Raw genomic sequence first — 26,029 nt, 5'->3', positions numbered from 1 at the left:
CCTTTACTTGATTGGGATTATTGCATAAATTGTACTTCTGTTTGTAAGCTAGAATTTCTACTGCTTGCTGTCAGTTGCTTTTCCCAAAGACCCAAATCTGATCTGATATATTTAAATGCTTATTATAGTAATAATATTATGAAATGATTTTCTTCTCTGGGGAATTACCACAAATTGAACCTTCTATATGATGTCCAAACTGTTGGTTGAAAAAGTAAAAACTTCAGCTAAACAAGTTTTTTGATGTCAGTGTAGATCAGCAAAAAATCCCCTCTTCCAAAATGCCTCCTCCACCCTTACTTGCAACCCTGACAAAATTAAACAGAATAGAATTCAGTTTGCTTCAGTTGTATTCATAGACATGCCTAATTAAATCTAGCTTTGAAATAAATAATAAAATGAAAGATGATTATAGGCTTAATTAAAATGAGAGGAAACAGAATGAATCAGTTGATTTTCATTAAGAGATAGTTATAGTGTTCTCATGTTTCTTAGATCATTCTTCTCTTCTTTTTTTCCTAGGAAGTGTTTTCAGGATACAAATGATTGATATTATGTTATAGAAAGCTTTTAATTGGGTATCCTGAATGTTAATTATCTCTTAGACCCTGAAACAAATGATTGTTTAAAGGATTTTAAATCCCTGCTGTGTCTTGAATACAGACAAGACAGAATGGTGTAGTGGAAACTGAGCTGATTTTGGAGTCAAAAGAGCTGTGTTTGAATCCTAGCTTTCATATGTGCTACCTGTGTGATCTTGAACAAGGCATTTGGCATATTTGTCCCTCAGTTTCTTCACTTGTAAAGTAAGGAAATTGGATTAGAAGCCCTCCCAAAATTCCATGTAATTCCTAAATCTATGTTCCTACTAATTCCATTTTGAGAGAAGCCCTGGGTATATATCCTTTCTGTTTTTTGATTTTCATCTTTTCTTCTTTGATCAACATAGAAATTTTATAACCAAGATTTGCTTGTTTTCCTCACTCTAAGTTGCAGCTTTTCAATGTGTCCTGTTTATCTTTCAACTTTGTTAAAAAAATTTGTGTTGCTAAGGAGCAAAGCAATAGCTATAGAAAAACATATCATTTCAATGCTTTTCTCCTTGCATACATCTTCCCTGAGAGAAAAAATGCTTTTAAACACTAATGGGAATTTTATTCCTGGAGATAATTTGAAGTTCCCTTGAGTGGAGAAGTACTGGACCATGGCTGTGATCTGTGATATAAAATTCCCAGTGGGTATTCCAAACATTCTTATTAATATTTTGAAAAAGGCATTTATCTGTTGATGTCACTACCAACTTCCTGGGACATTCTATGTTTTATTTTATGTTTTATTGCTTTTTGTTTTCTTTTGTCTAAGGTTTATTTGACTAATGGAAAATTGTCTACATAGAGCTTGCCAAGTTCTATATTTATGGGGTATATTGAGGTCAAGATTCTCTAGTTGTTCATTTGGATAAATCTCTTGGGAGTGGCCTTGATCCCAGTTGACTTTAATGACTGTCAGAAAATATGCTGAGATGTCAATATTCCTGTGTTTTTAGATATGAATAGAGGATGAAAAAGCAGAAAGAACATTAGACTATAAACACTGCCCTCCAGGTACAGCTCACATTATTGAATTCAAGGTTTAGTATTCAGTGTTTATTGTTCAGGGATTTCTATACCGCATGTGGTAAATAAGTTGAAGTAGAAAAATGTCAGCCAAAATGCATTTTTAATTTGGAATTTTGTAGTCATTAATTTAAACACACACACACACACACACACACACATTTGTTCAATTGTTTCAGTCATGTCTGACTCTTCATGACCCCATTTGAGGTATTCTTGGCAAATATAAAAGATACTGGAATGGTTTGCTGTTTTCTCCTCCAGCTTATTTTATAGATGAGGAATTGAGGCAAACAAGGTTAAGTAACTTACCCAGGGTCACATAGCTAGTAAGCATCTGAGGCCAGATTTGAGCTCATGAAAATGTTTTCTTGACTCTAGGCCTGGCACTTTATTCACTGTACCACCTAGGTTAATGTATATATGTGTATGTATTTTATGTATGTATGTGTGTATCTTACATACTACACATGCATATATATATACATACATATTCACACATATGTATATTATATAGTAGTGAATTTCATTACCATCATATCCCTCAGTTTCAAAGGCAATTTAACAATGATAATAGCATTAATATGATAAAAGAATTTAATGAAAAATAAATGTTGTATATGTGAAGGAATTTATTCAAGTGAGTGATCTACCACCTCCTACTTTATTACTGGGAGGTCCTTTCCATTATAGATTAAATTCCAATTTGATCATGTTTCATGACATGTCACAGGCTGTACTCAAGCATATCAAGTAATAGCTAGATGTTCTCAAAAAAATCTCAAAGCAAAATTATTTTCATTTAATTTAATCTTAAATATGCATATATTAGTGTATATATACACACGTATGTATGTACGTTTAGACACATATAAATATAAATAACATCACATCAGCTTTGCTCCACTTTTCTATCTGGCATATATATTCCTTCACAACACAAACACAAATTTTAGTATAGCATAAAACATGATGTTTGGTATTACATATAAAATGGTCACTAATTATGGTGTTAAATGATCAGAAATTGATGAATGAATGAGTGAATATAAAATCATATATTAATTACTTGCCATGTGCAAGCACTGTACTAAGCACTGGGGTTACAAAAACCAAGAGCAAATAAAACTCTTCAAGAAAAGGTAGTAAAAGATATCCCACTTAAAATAACTGTAGACAATATAAAATACCCGGGAGCACATCTACCAAAACAAACCCAAGACCTATATAAACACCATTAAAAAAACCCTTTTTATATATATCAAATCAGATTTAAATAGTTGGAGAAATAGTTATCATTCATGGCACGAAGGGCCAATATAATAAAAATGATAATTTTACCTAAACTAATTTATATATTCAATGCCATCCCAATTAAATTACCAAACATATTTTACTGAATTAGGAAAAATAATAACAAAATTCATTTAGAAAAACAAATTCAAGAACATAAAAGGGGCTAATGAAATATAAAGAAAGGAGGTTTAGCAGTGCTAGATCTTAAAACTATTTTATAAAGCAGTAATTATCAAAACTATCTGATATTGGTATAAGAAACAGAAAGGTAGATCAATGGAACAGAGTAAATATAAAACTTACAACAGCAAATAAATATAACCTTCTTGTATTTGACAAGTGTAAAGACTTAAGATTTTGGGATAAGAATTCATTATTTGGTAAAAAAAAATTTGTTGTGAAAACTTGAAAGCATTGTAGGAACACCTGGGCATAGACGAATGACTTGCACCATTTAACAAGATAAGATCAAAATAGATACATGACCTAGATATGAAGAGAGATATTAGAAGCAAATCTGAAGAACATAGAACATATTACTTGTCAGACATATAAATAAGTGAACAATTTATGAGTAAACAAGAGATAGAGTGCAGACTGAGGTGTGAAATGGGTAATTTTGATTACATTAAATTAAAAAAAAAATTTGTACAAATAAAACAAATGCAGCCAAGATCAGAAGGAAAACAGAAATTTGAGGAGAAAATTTATAGATATTTTCTCAGATAAAAGTCTCATATCTCAATTATATAAGGAACTTCGTCAATCTCTATGAATACAAATCATTCTCCAATTGATAAATGGTCAAAAGATATGAACAGGCAGTTTTCTAAGAAATCAAAATAATTTATAGTCCAATGAAAAAATGTTCTAAATCATTATTGATTAGAGAAATGCAAATAAAACCAACCTTGAGATGTCATTTTATACTTATGACATTAGCCAAAATGATTGAAGAGGAAACAACAAATGTTACAGGGGATATAGAAAAATTGTGACATAAATTCATTTTGGTGGAATTGCAAACTGATCCAGCCATTTTGGAGAAGAATTTGGAATTATGCCCACAGAGTTATTAAATTGTCTATACCTTTTGACCCAGTAATCTACTACTAGGTCTATTTTCAAAGATGATTAAGGGAAAAGGAAAATAACCTATATATTCTAAAATATTTATAGCAGTTCTCTTTGTAATGACAAAAAATTGGAAATTGCAGGTATGACCATCACTTGGAGGATGACTGGACAAGTTGAAGTATAGAATTGTGATGGAAAACTACTGTGTTAAAAGTAATAATGAGCTCGATGATCTTAGAAAAAAACAGATACACTTGCATGAAGTAATGAAGAGCTAAATGAGCAGAGCCGAGAGAATATTTATAGCAGCAAGCACCCTGACACATTTAAGACAGTCTGCTAACACGGATTCTTACATCTGCTTTTCTAAAAGGAAAGTAACTTTTGAGGGGTCATCATATTCTTTAATTACATTTACCAACAGAGAAAATAGAAGCAGAGAAATAAAAACCAACAGACAAGGCTTCTGTCTGACCATAAGTAATACATGGTTGTTGTTGTGCTGTTGTGTTCATCCTTCCTTTTTAAAGAAGATCATGACATCAAAGGAATGATGATATGACTTGCACATGACTTTATTTTGAGTGAGAGAGGGCTGTGAAAGGTCACTAGCCTCACTTTCTCCTCTTGAGTCATCTGGATCCAGTGGCCAGATATTCATCAGGATGACTGAAGATGACCCAGGATGCAATGGGAGACCCTCTCCCTTTTAGGCTAAGGCTTATTCAGGTACTCACATAGAGTATATATACACTTTTCAGAGCCAGAGGGCATCACTACCCTGGTAACCCAGTGCCTCATTTGCAGTTAACAAAAGCTATGAGTACTCTGACAAAACAAGCCTCCCCTAATCAAGCTTCCCTTAATGGACTCCACCTGAGGCCTATTAATGGGCAGGGAAGATCTTGACATTACAGCATCGTACACAGCAACAGTAATATTGTTTTAAGAACAACCTTGAGTGACTAAATCATTTGGACTATTATAAATATCCAAATTAAGTACAAAGGACATACGAAGGAAGATGCTATCTGCATCCAGAGAAAGAACTGATAAACAGAAGTACGTACACAATTATTTTACATGTATTCATACATACATATGTGTGTATATGTGTTTATATCTATGTATGCACATACATACATACACATACATACATACATATTTGTGACCAATGATAGCCATCTTTAGAGTGCAGACAGGGGAAGATAGAGAAGAAAAAAAGAAAAAAAAAGAAATTTACATGATAATTTTATTATATATTTAACAGGAATGGCAAGTTGTACATAACATATTTGCAGTTTCATATGCAATCATCTTTTTATTATACTGTGTTATAGAAATGCTTCTTTTATTCCACAAATTAAGAATTGAAAAAAAGTGAAAACAGTCCTTGCCTTCATGGAGCTTACATTCTCATGGGGTGATACACTTATCTCAAAAATGATATGCCTAACACAGAAATGATCATGGCAGACAGGCGGCAAGTTCCAAGTGATGCCAAAGGGCAGTAGATTGACAAGCCCTTTCAAATAACAATAGCAGTATTGACTTGTTTCAGAACTGGAAACTGGGTACAGAGAAGGGAAAGGAATGTGTGTGTGTGTGTGGGGGGGTGCATACAAAATGTCAAGATGCCTGGCAAAGAGATGGCCAGTGAGTAATGTAAAGCATGGCTAGAACTGGCCTGCCTTAATGTAAAGAATCATGTATAACACTCACCAACTCTACGAGCAAGGTCCCAGGTGGGAGTTTAGGAGATGAAAGAGTTGAATCCTTCAGGTCATTGATTTTAGGAAGCTGGCAAGGAGACACTGAAGAGTAAGGAAAAGTGATGTAATGATGTTTATAGGTTTTTGTTATAATTTAAGTAGTTTTAGAATTGTATACATAAAGGTTAAAACTACTTTCAGTTTCTAAAACAAAAATATATTTAAAGCAGTAGATATAAAACATTGACCACTTCTATGGGTTAAATCAATAGAAATCTTCTGGAGCCATTTGAAAGTATGTGTGTATGAATGTTGTGAATCATACAGCTTATGACCAGAGCACATGGCAAATTGAGCTGTTGTGTTCCTACTTTGTTTTCGAAGAGGACCATGACATCAGAAAATTGATGACATAACTTGCAGTTGACTTTGTTTTGAGTGAGAGAGGGTTGTGCAAGGTCACCAGCTTCATTTTCTCCTCCTGAGTCATTTGGATCCAATGACCAGATATTCATCTGGAAATTCAGCTAATATTTACTAAGTACTTACTGTGTCTAAGACACTGTATTAAGAAGACAAAGACAAAAGCAAAACAGTTTACGGGCTTAAGAAGTCTACATCTGGCATATACTGGAGTAAGTAAATTTCTCAACTCCCCTGGCTTCTAGTACCAAGTTCATTCAGCCTGCATACTCTACAGTTTCATTTATGTTTATGGAAGGGGTGGTATACATAGTGGCCAAAGCATTAATCTCTTTACTGATAGATTTAAGCAGGGAAATACTGGGGGGCAGAGATCCCAGTTAGGAGACTATTGTAGTTATCTAAGGAAGAGGTGATAAGTTCCTCAACTAGAATGACAGCAGTGACAATGGAGAGAAGAGATGCAAAGGGCATCATGGAGAGATATCACCAGAACTTAGCAATTTATGGGATATTGAGATGTGATGGAAAGAGAAGCTTAGATGATAACTAAGGATGTTAATCTGTATGACTGGCAGGATGATTGGCCTAGCAACAGTAGTAATTATGAGGAAGGTCAAGTTGAATTTCAAGTGAAAGCATTAACACAAGGTTGACCCATTTAAAATTAAAGAAAGTTTCCATTTCCATATGGATTAGGTTCTATGGTAATTTTTAGTAAAATGTATTGGGTGACAAAATAGATTTTATCACTAAATATTTGTATTCATTAGATAATAGTTCAGAGAACTTTTTAGAAAAAAACATAATTTCCTGACACATTAATCAGAAAAGACTTTTAATTGTGCTCACTCTTTTGTGGTTCTGAGATTTATTATTTCAAGACATTGAAACATAAAAGAGAAATTCTTTATATTCATCTGTTAATTGAAGGCACAATCATTTGGTATTATAAAACAGGGAATACTACAAGGCAACACTGAGAGTTAGTACCTCTCAAGTTATTGGTTATAATATTACTCAAAAATGCTTAAGTATTAAACATTGCCCAGACTTACATAGACTTTTATGGTTTTGAAAGCCCTTTAAGCACAATATCCATGTGAAATAAATAGTTCAAATATTAGTATTCTTATTTTATAGATACTGAAACTAAAACTCGAAGAGTTTATGAACTGCTTCCATGAACACACAACTTGTTAAGCATAGATGCCAGAACTTCATCTCATGTCTTCTGATTCCAGATGCAATTTTCTTTATGCTTTCCCATGATGCCTATTAAGTAAAATTATTAGATAATTGAGCATGGAGCAATATATTATTTTGAACATTTAATTGTCTGAGTCTATTAGGGAACTTTGTAGTACATTGTAAATGCCAATATACAAAATACGTAATCATATAAGACCCAGAAATTTAAAATAATTTGTATTTTCTTCAGGGATTGTAAAAACCCTAACTTGATTAGCAATTATAACTCTTTGCTCATAGTCTCATGCTATAATTATACTAGTAAAATCCTCTACAAAATTCCACTCAAATGTGTTGTCATTGTGTGAAGCTATCACTATTCTCAAAGACTAGGTCTACATAGTGCAAGCTCAGGTAAATTGTACCTTGCTAGAAAGCTTTTAAAAGCATGGACTCAGCAACAAATGTTGACTTAGACTGGGTGAATAGACTGGTGGCTCAAAGAATTCTTGGCTTTGATAGCACTAATAAGACTATAGGTCTAGACTATGTGTCTTCAAAGGCCAGGCTTCAAGATTCTCTCTTTTTTTTTTTTTTTTTCAGATGAGAAATAGAGACCCAGGGAGATTAAAGCAACTTCACCAAAGTTACACATAGTAAGGATGAGAGGCAGGATTTAAATACATATCCTCTGATATCAGAACCAATTCTATTTTAACTGGTGGCTCCTTAGTCTCATGTATGAGTGTCACGAATATTTTCTTTAATAAGGTAGTTGAGAGGCATTGAACATGATCAGCAACAAATATAATCATGAAAAAATAACCCCTGCCAAATAAGTTGCCTATATAGAGAAAGACCATTGACCTCTTAGAGTAATAATAAAAAATAGTTGATGTTTATAAAGTATTCTAACATTTTCAAAATCTCCAACAAAAGTTAATCACATTAAACATCATTACAGCACTGGGGGAAGGTACTATATGTATTTTTATTTACATTTTTAGATGAAGAAATTGAAGATTAAAGAGGTTAAGGTCACAAAAGTATAGTCTTAAAGAGAGGATATTAATGTACGTCTTCCACATGACAAATCCAATGTTCTACTCAGGACGTTATGATGGAAAACGTAACAAAAAAAGTCAAACAAAAATAAAGAAAGAAAAAAGACAAGATATAGTATAACATGAATCAACTCAAAAATAGCCATTTATTCTAAAAATAAAAAAAAAAAACATGATAGAAGAACAGATAATCTACATACTATCACTGTTTCTGAGATAATTTTAACCAATGCTAATCAAGTGCCACAAAGAAATGGCCAAAAGAGCCTAGAACCTAATTTGATAGACAATGCTTATCTCCTTGACAAATTAATTAAAAAGGCTGCCAAGAAGAAGAATGTCTTAAAAATATAAATTTGCTTATAAATTCATAAAACAAAAGGTGGTGAAAGTATATGATCAGTTTTACTTCATAAAACTGCAAAGTAGTGGAGTTTCTACAAACATAAGTTTGTAGAAAATATGGCAAAAAATCCAACTAGATCAGGTAATACTGAGCACATTTCACTATGTAAGTAGTAGGAAGACAGTAAAGGAGAAACAAAAAGAAATTCTAAAACATTTTAAAAGAAACATCTTTTATCTATGATAAGAATGGAGCCTCAACATTTTACCTACGACATCACAGTCCTTAGTGTGTTACATGAGATAATGGAGAAGGCAATCAAGATGACAATGATGAAAACAGCAAATGGAACAAATTAAATGGCCTAGAAGTCCGTGGTGGAGATGATATAATTGTGAGAACACTGAAGGGCCTCTGAAAGATGGAAAAGTATTAAAGATTTGAAGGAAGTTACTGGACATACCAATAGTAAAACAAATGTCAAATGAAAACAAATTAATTACTTCTCTGTGTTTTCTCAACTCTGCAAAATCTTAGTGAGAAAAATCTATATAATTCATCAAGGTTATCGTGAATGAAAGTATGAGAAAGGATTAAGCAATAAATGGTTTCTATGGCGGATAGTGTAGTTATACTGATTTAAATATGTAAAAGATACTAGAATTAACTATGTTTGTTTATTGGCCACAAAAAACCATTTGATTTGGTATAACAAAATGGTACCTAATGTTCTTTCCTTCAATAAGATGTATCCCAAACATATTTCAAACTCATACAAGTTTCCTCTGAAAGATATAGAAACAGAGATGGCTATTTAATGATGCATAAGGGATAAAATGGGGAGACATGCTCACTGCATGTGTTTCTCACTCTCATGAAGTATATCAGGAGAAAATACTAAATTAATTAATACTAAATTAAGAGAAATACATTATATAGCTAGGCTATTATTAATGTACATTTGAATAATAGACATATTTGGCATGAATTATAAAATGATGCCAGCTTGCATTTGTTGTGAGCCAAAATCTAATTAATGCCATACATATGAACTAGCTGAAGGTTTTAACATGCTACCATGTTGTCAATCCATACTTGCATATGGATGTGATATGCTGCTGCATACCAGATTACCAAGACATGTTAATTAAAAATAGTATTAACAAAATGGACAAAATGAAGAATACTTAAGCAGAATCTCACCCAGCATGGGAGAAAAAAGACTTGTCATTACATTAGAACAAAAATTTGATGAAATATCATGAACATGGTCATAGTAACTTTAAGGTAGGATGAGATGTTGATGTGCCTTTATGGTACAGAATATTTATAAAACACACAGGCAAACATAAAAAGAAAACACAAAGCTACATCAGGTTTTGTGATTTACAAACTATAAGGAACAGAAATATCACAATGATAGAAATGGAACTCCTTTTAGCTAAGTGAATTAAATATTGAGGTAAAAGCATACATTTTTCTTAGCAGAGCAACGAATCAGAAAAAAAGTTCAAATTTATTTAATGCAATAGAAGTAAATGACAATGAAGTAAATAGGGCGTTGGAACCAAGATAATGGAGAAAAAGCAGGTACTCACCTGAGCTCTTCCACAAACTCCTTCAGTTGTCTCAGAAAAGTGAATCTAAACAAAATTTATCAGTGGCAGAATCCACCAGGAGACAAAGTGTGGCAGATTTCCAACCCAGGACAGCTCAAAAGGTTGATGGGAAGGATCTGTTACACCAGGCTGAGGCAGTGCAGGGCATGTGGGCTGCACCAACAAAGACTCTGTCATAGTGGTGTGGGAACAGTCCCAGTTGGTCTGAATCACCAGCAGCAGTGCTGATTCTCAAACCTCTCGGTAGAGACTCTCAGGAGTTGGGCAGAACTGGGAGAGAGAGAAGTCTGGGGCCTGAGTAAGTAATAGCAGCTGCTTCTGGGGCTATGAGCCCACAGACTACATATTTAAAAGTCACCTACTTAAACTTCTGGAAGCCAACATGGTAGAATAAATTATAATTGCTCTCACTCTCCCTGGCTGACCTTGAAAAACCCAGACAATATTGCCACAGGACAAATCTGGGAATAGTGGAGCCAGCAGAAAGGTTATAGTAGTCTCTTAGCTTAGGAAGCTGGGGAGATTGACAGAAAGGGTTTCTCTTGCTGTGGCCAAAGCAGACCAGTACAGGACCAGAAGAGTCCTAGCAAACTTACTTCAGTGGGCCAGTAGGAGATCCTGCATCTGTGGCCTGGAGTGGTGGTGGAGCCAGGAAGTGCTAACACCAGGACCCAAGATGTGCCTTAGCACAGGCAGGAGAATTGGGCAGATATCAGCACAGGTGGGGTTCACCAGCTGCTGAGATGGCCCATGCTCTAGCACAACTCTAGAGGAAGAGGAGGCTTCATTTTATAATTCATGCCAAATATGTCTGTATTATTCAAATGTCCTCCCCCACCTTACACCATAGGCTTCATTGTCACCCTGGGGAAACTAAGATAGTCTTTGACTCACCTTGGACTTAGCATATACCAGCCAACTCTGCACCAGGTAAGCTAAAGCATTATATAGTTTCTAGCTGAAAAAACTAGAGGCCACAACACACAAATCTAGCAACCAGGACCCTAGTTCCCAACCCAAGAAACATGGGACAGAGGTCTCAGTGCCCAAGAAGCAGAGACCCACTTCAAAAGCCAGGAAAAAAAGGCAATCATCATGAGCAAGAAACAACTTAGAAATGCAAAGACTATAAAATCTTATTGTGGGGAGAGGGAAGATTAAAGTACAAATTCAGAAAAGGACAGCACTGACACTATATCCACATCTGAAATTTCAAAAGGAAATTTGAACTGTTCTCAAGCCCAAAGAGCACTTTGGAAAAGCTCAAGAAGGAATTTAAAAGCCAAATTAGAGAGGTAGAAGAAAAACTGAGCAATGATTTTAAAAATATAGTCAGCTCCTTAAAAAGTAAAATTGGCCAGATAGATCAGGAAGTACAAAATTCAACTGGAGAAAAGAACTCCTTAAAAGGAACAATTGGACAAATTATAAAGGAGGTACAAAAGCTAACTGAAGAAAACAATTTGTTAAAAATTAGAATTGAGCAAGTAAAAGGTAATGATTCTATGAGGCATCAAGAATCAATCAAACAAAAATATAAGGAATGAAAAAACAGAAGAAAACATAAAATATTTCATTGCAAAAACGAGTGACCTGGAAAATAAGTCTAGGAGAGAATATGCAAGAATTATTGGTCTACCAGAAAGCCATAATGGAAGAAAGAGCCTGGACTGTATCTTCCAAGGAATCACCAAGGAAAACTGCCCTGAGGTACGAGATCTAGAGGGCAAAATACTCATCAAAAGAATCCACTTATCACCGCCTGAAAGAGATCCCAAATTGAAAACACCAAGAAATATTGTTGCCAAATTCCAGACCTATCAAGTTAAGGAGAAAATACTGCAAGCAGCTAGAAAGAGACAATTTAAATATCAAGGAAGTACAATAAGGATCACACAGGACTTTACAGCTTCTACTTAAAAAGATCAGAGGGATTGGAATATGATATTCCATAATGCAAAGAAGCTTGGACTACAACCAAGGATAAATTACCCAGAAAAATTGAGCATAACATTTCATGATTTCCAGACCTTCCTGATAAAAAATCCAGAGCTCAATAGAAATTATGATCTTCAAATACAAGACTCAAGAGAGGCATAAAAAGGTAAACAGAAAAAAATAAAGAAAAAAAAAACTTGTTATTTAATATGGACAAACTGTTTACATCCCTACACAGGAGTATAATACTTGTAAATCTTGAGAATTGTATATTTATTGTGACATTTCAAAGGAATATATAAAGATAGGAGGTGTGAATATAAATGTGATGATAAAAAAAAATCTAATTAAGATCTGTCAATGGAAAAGGGGAAAGGAGGCAGAAAAAGGTAAATCATATTACATGAAGAGGTACAAAAACATATTACAGTAGAGGGAAAGAAGGGAGGAAGATGAGCATTGTTTGATGTTTGCTCTCATTGGGTTTGGTTCAAGGAGGGAATAACATACTCATTTAAGTATAGAAAACTAACTTTCCCTACAGGCAGAAGAGGGTAAAAGGGAGAGGGTGGTTAGAAAGGAGGGAAAAAGTAATAAGGGAAAAGGGAAAGAAAAGGGACCGGGACTGACAGAAGGGAGGGAAGATTGAGGGATACAGTGGTCAAAAGTAAAGCTCTTTTGAGGAGGGGAAAAGAGAAGGGAGAAATAAAAGTATAAACAGGGGGCAGAAGGATAGGATGGAGAGAAAGCCACATATAGTAATCATAACTGTGAATGTAAATGGAAAGAACTTTCTCATTAAATAGATGTCGATAGCAGAATGGATTAAAAATCACAGGCCTACAATATGTTGTTTCCTTATAAGAAACATATTTGAAATAGGGGGATACACACAGGGTAAAGGTAAAAGAATGAATGGAACAGAATATATTATGCTTTGGCTGATATAAAAAAAAAAACACCCAACAAAACAGAGGTAGCAATCCTAATCTCAGACAAGGCAAAAGCAAAAAATAGATCTAATCAAAAGAGATAAGAAAGGAAACTCTATCCTGCTAAAAGACACCATAGGCAATGAAGTCATATCATTACTAAAGATATGCATCAAGTGGTATAACATCCAGATACTTAGAGGAGATGTTAAGGGAGTTACAGGAAGAAATTGATGGCAAAACTACACTAGTGGGGGACCTCAGCCTCCCTCCTCTGAACTTGATAAATCTAATCTCAAGATAAACAAGAAAGAAGTTAATGAGGTGAATGGAATTCTGGAAAAGGTAGTTATGATAACCTCTGGAGAAAACTGAATGGGGATAGAAAGGAATGCACTTTTTTCTCAGTGGTACATGGCACATACACAAAAATTGACAGTGTACTGAGACCTAAAAACCTCACAATCTAGTGCAGAAAGGCAGAAGTAATCAATGCATCCTTTTCCAATTTTATATGTGATAATGGGCCATGGAAAGATAGAGAAAAATTAATTGAAAACTAAATAATTTAATGCTAAAGAATGAGTCAAACAACAAATCATAGAAACAATCAATAACTTCATTCAAGAGAATGACAACAATGAGACAACCTACCAAAACTTATGGGATGCAACAAAAGCAGTTCTTAGGGGAAGTTTTATATCTCTTAATGCTTACATGAATAAAATAGAGAAAGAGGAGATCAATGAATTAGGCAGGCAATTGTAAAGCCTAGAAAAAGAACAAATTGAAAATCTTCAATTAAATACCAAATTAGAAATACTGAAAACCAAAGGAGAGATTAATAAAATTGAAATTAAGAAAACTATTGAGCTAATAAATAAAACTAAGAGCTGGTTTTATGAAAAACACAATAAAATTGATAAAACCTTGGTCAATTTGATTAAAAAAAAGAAGAAAATCAAATCACCAGAATCAAAAATGAAAATGGTGAATTCACTTCCAATGAAGAGGAAATTAAAACAATAATTAGAAATTATTCTGCCCAACTATATGACCAGGAATTTGACAGTCTTAGTGAAATGCATGAATATGTACAAAAATATAAATTGCTCATATTAACAGAAGAGGAAGTAAAATATTTAAATAATCCCATCTCAGAAAAAGAAACTGAAGAAGTCATCAATGAACTCCCTAGGAAAAAATCTCCAAGACAAGATGTATTTATAAGAGAATTCTATCAAACATTTAAAGAACAGTTAATTCCAGTACTATATAGACTATTTGGGAAAACTGGAAAAGAATTTCCTTTTTATGATAGAAATATGGTGCTGATACCTAAATACAGGAAGAATGAAAACACAAAGAAAATTATAGACCAATTTCCCTCTTGAATATAGATGAAAAAATTTTAAATAAGTATTAGCAAAAGGGTTACAGAAAGTTATTATCAGAATAATACACTTTGATCAGGTAAGATTTATACCAGGAATACAAGGCTGGTTCAATATTAGGAAAACTATCAGGGTAATTGATCATATCAACAACAAAACTAACAGAAACCACATGATTGTTTCAATAAATGCAGACAAAAGCTTTTGACAAAATGCAATACCCATTTCTATTGAAAACACTGGAGAGATTAGAAATAAATGAAAACTTACTTAAAATAATAAGTAGTATCTATCTAAAACCATCAGCAAATATTATATGTAATGGGGATAAGCTAGATGCATTTTCAATAAGATTGTAGGTGAAACAAGGATGTCCATTATCACCACTGTTATTCAACATGGTACTAGAAATGTTAGCTTTAACAATAAGAGAAGAAAAAAGAAACAGAAGGAATTAGAATAAGCAAAGAAGATACTAAGTTATCACTCTTTGCAGATGATATAACGATATGCTTAGAGGACCCTAGAGAAACAAGTAAAAATCTACTTGAAATAAAAAACAACTTCAGGAAAGCTGAAGGATACAAAATAAATCATCTCCATTTCTATATATTACTAAGCAAGTCCACCAATAAGAGATTGAAAGAGAAATCTAATTTAAAGTTACTGCAGACACTATGAAATATTTGGAATTCTACCAGCCAAAACAAGCCCAGGGACCATATGAACACAATTACAAAACACTTTTCACACAAATAAAGTCAGATTTAAATAAATGAAAAAACATCAGTTGTTCATGGGTAGGCCAAGCTAATATAATAAAAATGACAATTCCACCTAACTTAATTTACTTATTCCATACAATACCAATGAAATCACCAAAAAAATATCTTATAAAACTAGAAAAAATAATGTCAAAATACATCTGGAACAATAAAAGGTACAGAATATCAAGAAAATTAATGAAAAGGAATGCTAGGAAGGTGGCCTAGCCATACCAGATCTTAACTTGCATTATAAAGCAATAATCACCAAAATCACTTGGTATTGGCTAAAAAATAGAGGGGTAGATCAGTGGAATAGGTTAGGTACACAAGTACCTAATAGGTTAGGTACGCATTGACACAGTAGTCAATGATTATAGCAGTCTACTGTTTGATAAACGCAAGGACTCCAGCTTCTGGGATAAGAACTCAGTGTTTGACAGAGTTTGGCAGAACTGCTAGGAAAACTGGAAAATAATGTGGCAAAAACTGGGCACAGACCAATGCCTGATACCGTATACCAGAATTAAGTCCAAAGGGGTACACTATCTAGGCATAAAGGCCGATACTATAAATTACATGTATAAACTCTCTCTCTCTCTCTCTCTCTCTCTCTCTCTCTCTCTCTCTCTCTCTCTCTCTCTCTCTCTATATATATATATATATATATATATATATATATATATATATATACATATAGATAAACTATAAATATACATATTAACATATATATAAACTTAAAAGGCTGATATTATAAACATGTATATAAAAATAAAACATGCTGATACTATAAACAGGTGAGCAAAGAATAGTTTATTTGTCAGATTCATGGAGAATGGAGGAATTTATGACCAAAGAAGAGATAGAGAAAATTATGAAATACAAAATGGATAGCTTTGATTACATTAAATTGAAAAGTTTTTTGCACAGACAAAACCAATGCAACCAAGATTAGGAGAAAAACAGGAAACTGGGAAAGAATTTTTACAACTAGTGTCTATGATAAAGGCCTCATTTCTAAAATATATAGAGAACTGAGTCAAATTGCAGGAATACAAGTCATTTCCCAATTGATAAATGGTCAAAGGATATGAACAGGCAGTTTTCAGAGGAAGGAAATGAAGTTGTCTACAGTCATATGAAAAAATGCCCTAAATAACTATTGATTAGAGAGATGCAAGTCAAAACACCTCTGCGGTATCACATGATACCTATCAGATTGGCTAACATGACGAACAGGAAAATGATAAATGTTGGAGAAGATGTGGGAGAGTTGGAACACTAATTTATTGTTGATGGAGTTGTTAGCTGATCCAGTCATTCTGGAGAGCAATTTGGAGCTATGCCCAAAGGGCTATAAAATTGTCCATACCCTTTGACCCAGCAGTACCACTTCTAGAGCTGTATCCCAAAGAGATCATAAAAATGGGAAAGGGTCCCACATGTACAAAAATATTTATAGCAACTCTTTTTGTAGTGACCAAGAACTAGAAATCAAGAGGATGTCCATCAATTGGAGAATGGCTGAACAAGTTGTGTTATATGAATGGAATGGAATGTTATTGAGCTATAAGAAATGACAAACAGGTAGATTTCAGAAAAACCTGGAAAGACTTACATGAACTAATACTGAGTGAAATGAACAGAGCCAGAAGAACATTATTCACAGTAACAGACACAGTACGGGAGGGCTGTTTCTAATAGACCTAGCCCTTCACAGCAATTCAAGGATCTAAAACATTTCCAAAGGACTCATGATGCAAAATGCCATCCACATCCAGAGAAAGAACTATGGAGTTGGAATGCAGAACGAAGCAGATTGTTTTCTTCTTTGGTACATTTTTTTCTTTTGTTTTTCTCATGGCTTCTCCCATTCATTTTAATTTTTCTATGCAACATGACTAATGCGAAAATGTATTTAATAGGAATGAATGTGTGAACCCACATAAGAGTGCATGCTTCCTTGGGGAAGAAGGGGGAGATAATTTGGAACTTATGGAAGCAATTATTGAAAACTGAAAAATAAATTAATAAATTTGGAAAAAAATTTTAAAAATGAACCTCTAAAATGAATCAGTTGGAAAAAAGCATAAAGCATGCAGATCAACTAAGGAAACATGGAACCTAGCCCATTGTGGTCTGAATAGTCAAATCATTTGTCATATTTCCTCAATCCCTAAAATTAATGAATGCTTCTAGATAATAAAAACAATAAATGAAGTAGATTGTGAAGAAGTTCTTACTGAAAGGATCGTTTTGTTTAGTCACTTTAAAAATTAAATTCAATTGTATAATGTTATAATCACTGAAGAGTTAGCCTGTATTGATAAGGCTGATAGCACTAAATATTCCTGATATTTTAAAGAAAGTAATTGAAGCTAGATATTCTGATGAACATATTTTTAGTGTGGATGAAACAAGCCTATTCTGTTAAAGCATTCCTTCCAGAACTTACATTTTTAAAAAAGAAAAAAAAACCATCCTAGTTTTAAACTGTCTAAAAATTACCCACCTTTCTTATTGGGTGTGAATGAACAAAGAGATTTTAAGTTAAAGCCATTGCTTATTTATCAGTCTCAAAACATTCATGCTCTGAGTGACTAAAATCATTGATTACTTCCAGGTCTTTTGGCAGTCAAATAAGAAAGTATGGGTGAATTAATTTGTTTTCAAAGACATGATTTTTTTTAACTTATTTTATCTTAGTATAAACATTCCTCACTTTATATAAGGTTGCATTTTGACTTTATTTAAAGAATTCTGAAAGAAATTTGCATTCAACAAAATGAAACACCCACTTCTGTTACCGTTACTGTGTAGTAATGTACTCTCTTCATTCCTGCACCTTGACTCATGTCTCTGATGCCTCCCAACCACCCACCAAAAACCAAACCAAACCAAAACAAAACTAAACTAAACAAAAATCCTCCAAGTGAAAACAGAAATGATTCATGGAAAGATCTCCACTACCCAGCCACCTTACTGGGGACTTGTGTTCATGTCCTACTCCCACATGTTTGCCCCTGTGTGTTCTTCTTGGTTTTAACCAGATCCCCACATGGATGGCACCCCACCATCCTCCTACTGCTCTCTCTATTCCCATGTGTCCTTGAACCATGTACCAGCCCCCTCCCACCACATTATGGCTCCATTTCTGCTTCCTTTTCTCCCTTCCTTCCTCATGTTGATGGGCAAATTTGATGTATGTAAAAATGTCTTTGAGTAGAGAGAGGAATGGTTCACTTAAATAAATTGAGAACTGACTGTAGTTGAGAAACATTTCAAGGACAGCAACACTATTGTATTTAAAGCATTACTGATTTTGGATAATGCCTTAGGTTATCCAACTATGCTTGATTCATTTTGTGAGAATGTGAGTAATAACATTTGAAGAGATTTGGATAAAGCTCTCTGCATCTGACATTGTATCTATGAATTTTTTTTGTAAATTAATTTATTTGTTTTCAGTTTTCAACAACCACTTCCATAAATTTTAAATTTTCTCCCTCTCCCTCCTTCCTCCTTCCCCAAGACAGCATGCAATCCTATATGGGTTCTACACATACATTCTTATTAATCATATTTTCACATTGGTCATGTTGCATAGAACTAAAGTCACTGGGAGAAACCAGGAGAAAAAATGAAATATAACAAAATAGAAAATAGTCTATTTCATTCTGTCTTCTGCATTCTGACTCTATAGTTATTTCTCTGGATATGGATGGCATTTTGCCAAGAGTCTTTTTGTAATGTTTTAGGTCCTTGCATTGCTGTGAAGGGATAAGTCTATTAGAAATAGTCCTCATACACTGTGGCTATTGCTGTGTATAATGTTCTCCTGGTTCTGCTCATTTCACTCAGCAACAGTTCATATGAGTCTTTCCAGGCTTTTCTGAAATCCATCTCTTTGTGTCATAGCACAATAACATTCCATTATATTCATATTACACAACTTGTTCAACCATTCCCCAGTTGATGGGCATCCCTTCAATTTCCAGTTCTCGGCCACCACAAAAAGAGTTGCTATAAATATTTTTGTACGTGTGAGTCCTTTCTCTTTATTTCTTTGGGATATAGCTCTAGAAGTAGTATTGCTGGGTCAAAGAGTATGCACATTTTTATATCCCTTTGGGTATAGTTCCAAACTGCTCTCCTGAATGCTTGGATCAGCTCACAGTGCCACCAACAATGAATTAGTGTTCCACCTCTCCCACATCTTCTCCAACATTTATTATCTTCCTACTTTGTCATGTTAGCCAATCCTATAGGTGGGCTGTGGTGTATGTATGAAGATTTAAAGAAAGAGAACACATTTTGACTAAAATATTTTAAATGATAATAACTATATTTTCGTTATGTATTTAGTGTAGTCTTATCAATATTAGGTATATCCATAATTTATTTTTTTAATTTTGCTTCCTATAACTATTCTACTGTTTTATATTTAACACACTTGAATTAGAAATACACTGTCTTATACTTTGCTATTATATTACATTATTAAGCAGATAAAAGCTTATTTTAAATATTTTTATTGTATATTTTCATTGGGCTAGAACCAATGATCACATTCTACATATAATTGCATTTTCAAATAGTGTGAATTCAAGGAATTCAATAATTTAATTGGATTTATTTTTTTGTATTAATTGAGACAGATATAGATGGTAAAGTCATCTTGATGCTTCTGTTTTCTATTTACATTGTGTTGATTATTTCAACTCCCAGAATATTTTATAGCTTTATAAATTAAATTCCTTCAAAATAATTTGACCTGACTATCCACTGACAAAAGTAGATGAAGAATATTTATCTCTAGTCTGTGTTAAATGACAACAGAGCAACCCATAAAGCTGGTCATTAGCAGAAATTTTGGATAGAGAATGAGGTAGACTTAGACCTGAAAAGGATTCAATGAATTATATTGACTTTAGAAAATTGTACTATACTTTGAAGAACTACAGTATTCATCCAGAAAGAAAGGCCTATATTTTTAATATTATTCTTCCAGGTAAAGTTGTGTGGCTGCTATGCTCTGAAAAATTAAAATATAACTTCACTCTAATGTCAAAAAAAGAGTTTATAGTGGGTGTCAGTTTACTTTTTTTTTTATTAATTTTTAACATTTATTTTCACACAATTTTGGGTTACAAATTTTCTCCCCTTTTATCCCCTCCCCCCCCCCCCAAACCCGAGCTTTCTAATTGCCCCTGTGACCTATCTGCTCTCTCCTCTATCCTCCCTCCCTGCCCTTGTCTCCGTCTTCTCTTTTGTCCTGTAGGACCAGATAGCTTTCTTGACCCCTTAACCTGTATTTCTTGTTACCCAGTGGTAAGAACATTACATTTGGTCCTAACACTTTGAGTTCCAACCTCCTTAGCTCCCTCCCTCTCCACCCCTTCCCCTTGAAAGACAGGCAATTCAATATAGGCCATATCTGTTTAGTTTTGCAAATGATTTCCATACTAGTTGTGTTGTATAGGACTAACTGTATTTCCCTCCATCCTATCCTGTCCCCCATTACTTCTATTTTCTTATGGTCCTTTCCCTCCCCATGAGTGTCGACCTCGTATTGCATTCTCCTCCCCATGCCCTCCCCTCCATCCTCCCCCCCCACCCTGCTTGTGCCCCTGTACCCCACTCTCCTGTATTATGAGATAAGTTTTCCTATCAAAATAAGTGTGCATTATATTCTTTCTTTTAGTGGAATGTGATGAGAGTAGACCTCATGTTTTTCTCTTGCCTCCCCTCTTTATCCCAGCACTAATAAGTCTTTTGCTTGCCTCTTTTATGAGAGATAATTTGCCCCATATAACTTCTCCCTTTATCCTCCCAATATTTCTCTCTCACTGCTTGATTTCATTTTTTTTTTAAGATATGATCCCATCCTCTTCAATTCACTCTGTGCACTCTGTCTCTATGTATGTGTGCGTGTGTGCATGTGAGTGTGTGTGTACTCCCACCCAGTGCCCAGATACTGAAATGTTTCAAGAGTTATAAATATTGTCTTTCCATGTAGGAATGTAAACAGTTCAACTTTAGTAAGTCCCTTATGATTTCTCTTTGCTGTTCGCCTTTTCATGGTTCTCTTCATTCTTGTGTTAGAAAGTCAAATTTTCTTTCCAGCTCTGGTCTTTTCATCAGGAAAATTTGAAAGTCTTCTATTTCATTGAAAGACCATTTTTTCTCCTGAAGTATTATACTCAGTTTTGCTAGGTAGGTGATTCTTGGCTTCAGTCCTAGTTCCTTTGACTTCTGGAATATCCTATTCCATTCCCTTCTATCCCTCAATGTAGAGGGTGCCAGATCTTGTGCTATCCTGATTGTATTTCCACAATACTTGAATTGTTTCTTTCTAGCTGCTTGCAATATTTTCTCTTTCACCTGGGAATTCTGGAATTTGGCCACAATGCTCCTAGGAGTTTCTCTTTTTGGATCTCTTTCATGCGGTGTTCTGCGGATTCCTTGAATATTTATTTTGCCTTCTGGTTCTAGAATCTCAGGGCAGTTTTCCTTGATAATTTCATGGAAGATGATGTCTAGGCTCTTCTTTTGATCATGGTTTTCAGGTAATCCCAGAATTTTTACATTGTCTCTCCTGACTCTATTTTCCAGGTCAGTTGTTTTTCCAATAAGATATGTCACATTATCTTCCATTTTTCGAATCTGCGTGGTATGTTCTGAGATATCTGTCTTTCTCGAAAAGTCCTTAGCGTCCATCTGTACCATTCCAGTTTTGAAAGATCTATTTTCTTCAGTGAGCTTTTGAATCTCCTTTTCCATTTGGTTAATTCTGCTTTTGAAAGCATTCTTCTCCTCATTGGTCCCTTGCACCTCCCTTGCCAGCTGAGTTAGGGTAGTTCTCAAGGTGCCAATTTCTTCAAGATTTTTTTGGTTCTCCTTTAGCAGGGAGCTGATCTGCTTTTCATGCTTCTCCCTCATCCCTCTCATTTCCCTTCCCAGTCTTTCCTCCACCTCTCTAACTTGATTTTCAAAATTCCTCTTGAGCTCTTCCATGGCCTGAGCCCATTGGGTGCGCTGGGACACAGAATCCTCGATTTCTGTGTCTTTGCCTAATGGCAAGCATTGTTCCTCCCCATCAGAAAGGAAGGGAGGAAGTGTCTTTTCTCCGAGAAAGTACCCTTCAATAGTTTTATTTCTTTTCCCTTTTCTTGGCATTTTCTCCAACCAGTGGCCTGACCTCTGAATGTTCTCCTCACACCCACCTCGCCTCCTGGTCCTCCCAGCCAGCGTTTGGGGACTGAGATTCAATTGCTGCTTCCCGCCTTAGGATTTTTGGCAGGGGCAGGGCTGCTATTCAGTGTGAGAATTAAGTTCAGGTGCTGAGGTCAGGGGCAGGGCCGCCTCTCAGGCACAGTTCCCTCTGGGGGTTTATGCACAGACCTTCCACAATGGATCCAGGCTCCTGCCCATTTGGGGAGCCCCTGTCCGCAGCCGCCTCTCAGCCCCCACCTCCCAGGGGTGCCTGAGCCATGGGGGCACCCCACTCCCCTCTCAACCCACCAAAGAGACTCTCTCACCCACCCCTGTCAGTCACCTGTTGGTGGGGGGGCCGTGCCGCCGCTTAAGATCCCCCCTCTGGAGCCCTCTCAGATCTGTGCCTCTTGGAGCCGCGGCCGCGGCCGCCGCCGCCACAGGTCCGGGCTGGGCTCCGCGTCTGCAGCGCGACGGACCTTTTGTGAGAGGTGTGCAGGTCCCTCTGTGGGTGGGGAGACCTGCGTGGCCGCTGGAGATCCCGTCCCCGTAGCCCTCTCGGATCTCCTCCCCTCAGTGTCGCGGCCGCGGCAGGGCCGCACTCCGCTCCCCGTCCCGGCTCCCAGTCCGCGGCGCGAAGGACCCCCCGTGAGAGGTCCGCAGGTCTCTCTGGAGCAGAAATCTCCCTCCCTCCAATACTCCGTGGTCTCTGGGTGCAGAATTCGCCCTGGCTTGGTTCCCCTCTAGCCGTTCTGTGGTTTGTGGGTTCGGAGCTATGTGTATGTGCGTCTTTCTACTTCGCCATCTTGGCTCCGCCCCCCTGAGTTTACTTTCAATAAAGTTTTGAACAAGTGAGATGGATTAAATATTGCCTTCTGAAAGGTCTATGAAAGTGGATTGAACAAGTAATAAAAATAACTGGTGATTAAAGAAGTCTGCAAGCTCCTTTGTTCTCTATGCAATGTCAATCAATCTAGAGAATGACCTTAAGTTTGTCTTCTTTAGAGAATTCACAGGAAACCTTTAACAAAAGGTGAGAACAGGTTGTGATCTGCATCATTAACATCATATCAATGAGGTCTTTAAAGTACTTTGAAATTCTAATAGTAATAATAATAAATAAAAATAATAATATAATAATAATAAAGCTCTTATTTATATAGGTGATTACCATTTACAAAGCCCTTTTCTTACAACAATTTTGTTTAAGTAGTATTCAAGTGTTATTAGGTAAGTAAGCTATATAAGTAGTGTTCAAGTGCTATTATCCTTCATTTAAAAACGAAGAAGCTGGGTTTCAGAAAGGTTGTGACTTGTATTCATAATCTTAACTGGTAAATGGTAGAGTCAAGACTCCAACTCTGTCGTCTGACTCGAAGTCCAAGGCTCTAGTATAGTTGTCTCTAAAACATTTTTATTCTTTCAACCCATCAGTAAAAAAAACAAAAACAAATGAGTTCCCACTCTCCTCAACATGTGATGTATAAATTATATGCACACAACTAACATAATGTTGTAATATAGTACAAACATATGTATATGTGTGCATATATGTGTATGTATATTCATGTTATATATATATATACATATATATATACATGTATACATATATAATATGCATATATTACTATATAGGGGAAGCTAGATGGTGCAGTTGGGAGTCAGGAAGTCCTGAGTTCCAATGTGTCCTCAGATACTTACTAGCTGTGTAACCACAAGTAAGTCTTTTAATTCCTGTTTGTCTCAGTTTCCTAATCTGTAAAATGGACTGGAGAAGGAAATGGCAAATCACTCCAATATCTTTGTCAAGGAAACCCCAAATATGGTCAGGAATGACCGAAATGACTCAATGAAAATAATGATTACTACATAGACAGCTAGGTGTTGCAGTGGATAGAGTGCTGGACTTGTCAAGAGGACAAGAGTTCACATTTGACCCCAGACATTTACTATTTGGGTGACCCAAGACAAGTCACTTAACCTTTGTCTGCCTCAGTCCTCTCATCTGTAAAATGAAGGTAATAATAGCACTTACCTCCCAAGTTTGTTGTGAGATCAATGAGAAAATATAGATATCCCTTCCACATTGCAACTTTCCCATCACAGTTTCAATATATTACAGGTTAGTCTAAGAAATTAAACAGGAATTTGGGGGGGGGGGGTTATGAAAACCACAGATGACATGTGAAGGCCAGCAGATGACACAGAAAAAAAGTTTAGAAACTCAGAAATGCAGAAAATATATGTGTAGTCTTGTATAATATCAACATATCTTTTAGTACTGTAGTAATTTAAACATCTTTTCTGGTACAAAAGGACGGCCCCAAATTTTTACATTTATTTTCCACATTGCAGGGTTGTGACCCTCTAACTCTTATGAAATAGAAGAGATGATTTTATTTTTAAGTGCTTTGAAAATCTTGAATTGCTATATAAATACTAGATATTATTATTATTATTACTTTTATACATATAGAACATATAGAAAACAAAATGATGAGATTAAAATGAAATAAATAATAAATTTAAAATAGTTATTTTAGTTATTAGTGACACAAAAACTCTTTTTTCATAAGCTAAGAGGCCTTTTTCTGTTCCTTCATTGGGGGAGAAAAGGGAAGACAGGGGTCCAAGGGCGATTGGGTGCTATGACCAAGTGGAAATTGCTCCTTGTCTGCTTACCTGCCTGGACAAGAGGGTAGGTAGCTGATGCACTCTTCCAGCTCACACAGGGTCCAGGGAGAGGAAGGAGAAGAGAAGAGGCAGGAGTTGACTGTAAGCAAGCTATGCACCTGTCTTGCTTTCCTCCATTTTGATAGTTTCTTCAGACACACTTCAGGATCATATTGTGTAGCTTCAAGGTCATACAACCCCTTTTGAGTCCACTGCTCTAGTATACATACCTTAGAGCAGAAAAGTCTTGAAATATGTATGATGTGCTTCACTCATGAACCTCTGAAATCTGCAAAGGGGTAGGATGTGGATATCTTGCCATATATCTTCTTTAGAGCCATGCTTTTAAAAATTATTTGAAACATTGACTTTTGATTTTTTGTCACTGTCCTTACCATTCATGTTGTAATTATTATGTGTATCATTTTCTTGGCTGCTTACTTCAGTCTGTATCAGATCATGTAAATCTTTCCATGCTTCTCTGTAGTCATTACTTACATCTTTCCTTACAGCATAGTATTAATCCATTCATTCATAGTGGATAAATAGTTAGCCATTGTCCAGTTGATGAGCATCTACTTTACTTCCATTTCTTTGCTATAAAAGTGCTGTCATCAATATTTGAGTGTGTATCAGGACTTTCCTCTTATCAATGGCCCCCTTGGGGTAAAGACCTGGTAGAGGAATCTGTGATTTCATCTTATGAAGAATATAACTTTGACTTGAGGCATTAAACGTCTCATTGTCCAGATGAATTGTGCTATATTAC

This window comes from Notamacropus eugenii, chromosome 5, assembly GCF_028372415.1.
Source record: "Notamacropus eugenii isolate mMacEug1 chromosome 5, mMacEug1.pri_v2, whole genome shotgun sequence".
Lineage (NCBI taxonomy): Eukaryota > Metazoa > Chordata > Mammalia > Diprotodontia > Macropodidae > Notamacropus > Notamacropus eugenii.
The sequence above is the reverse complement of the archived record's forward strand: the minus strand, read 5'-3'. Positions refer to the sequence as shown.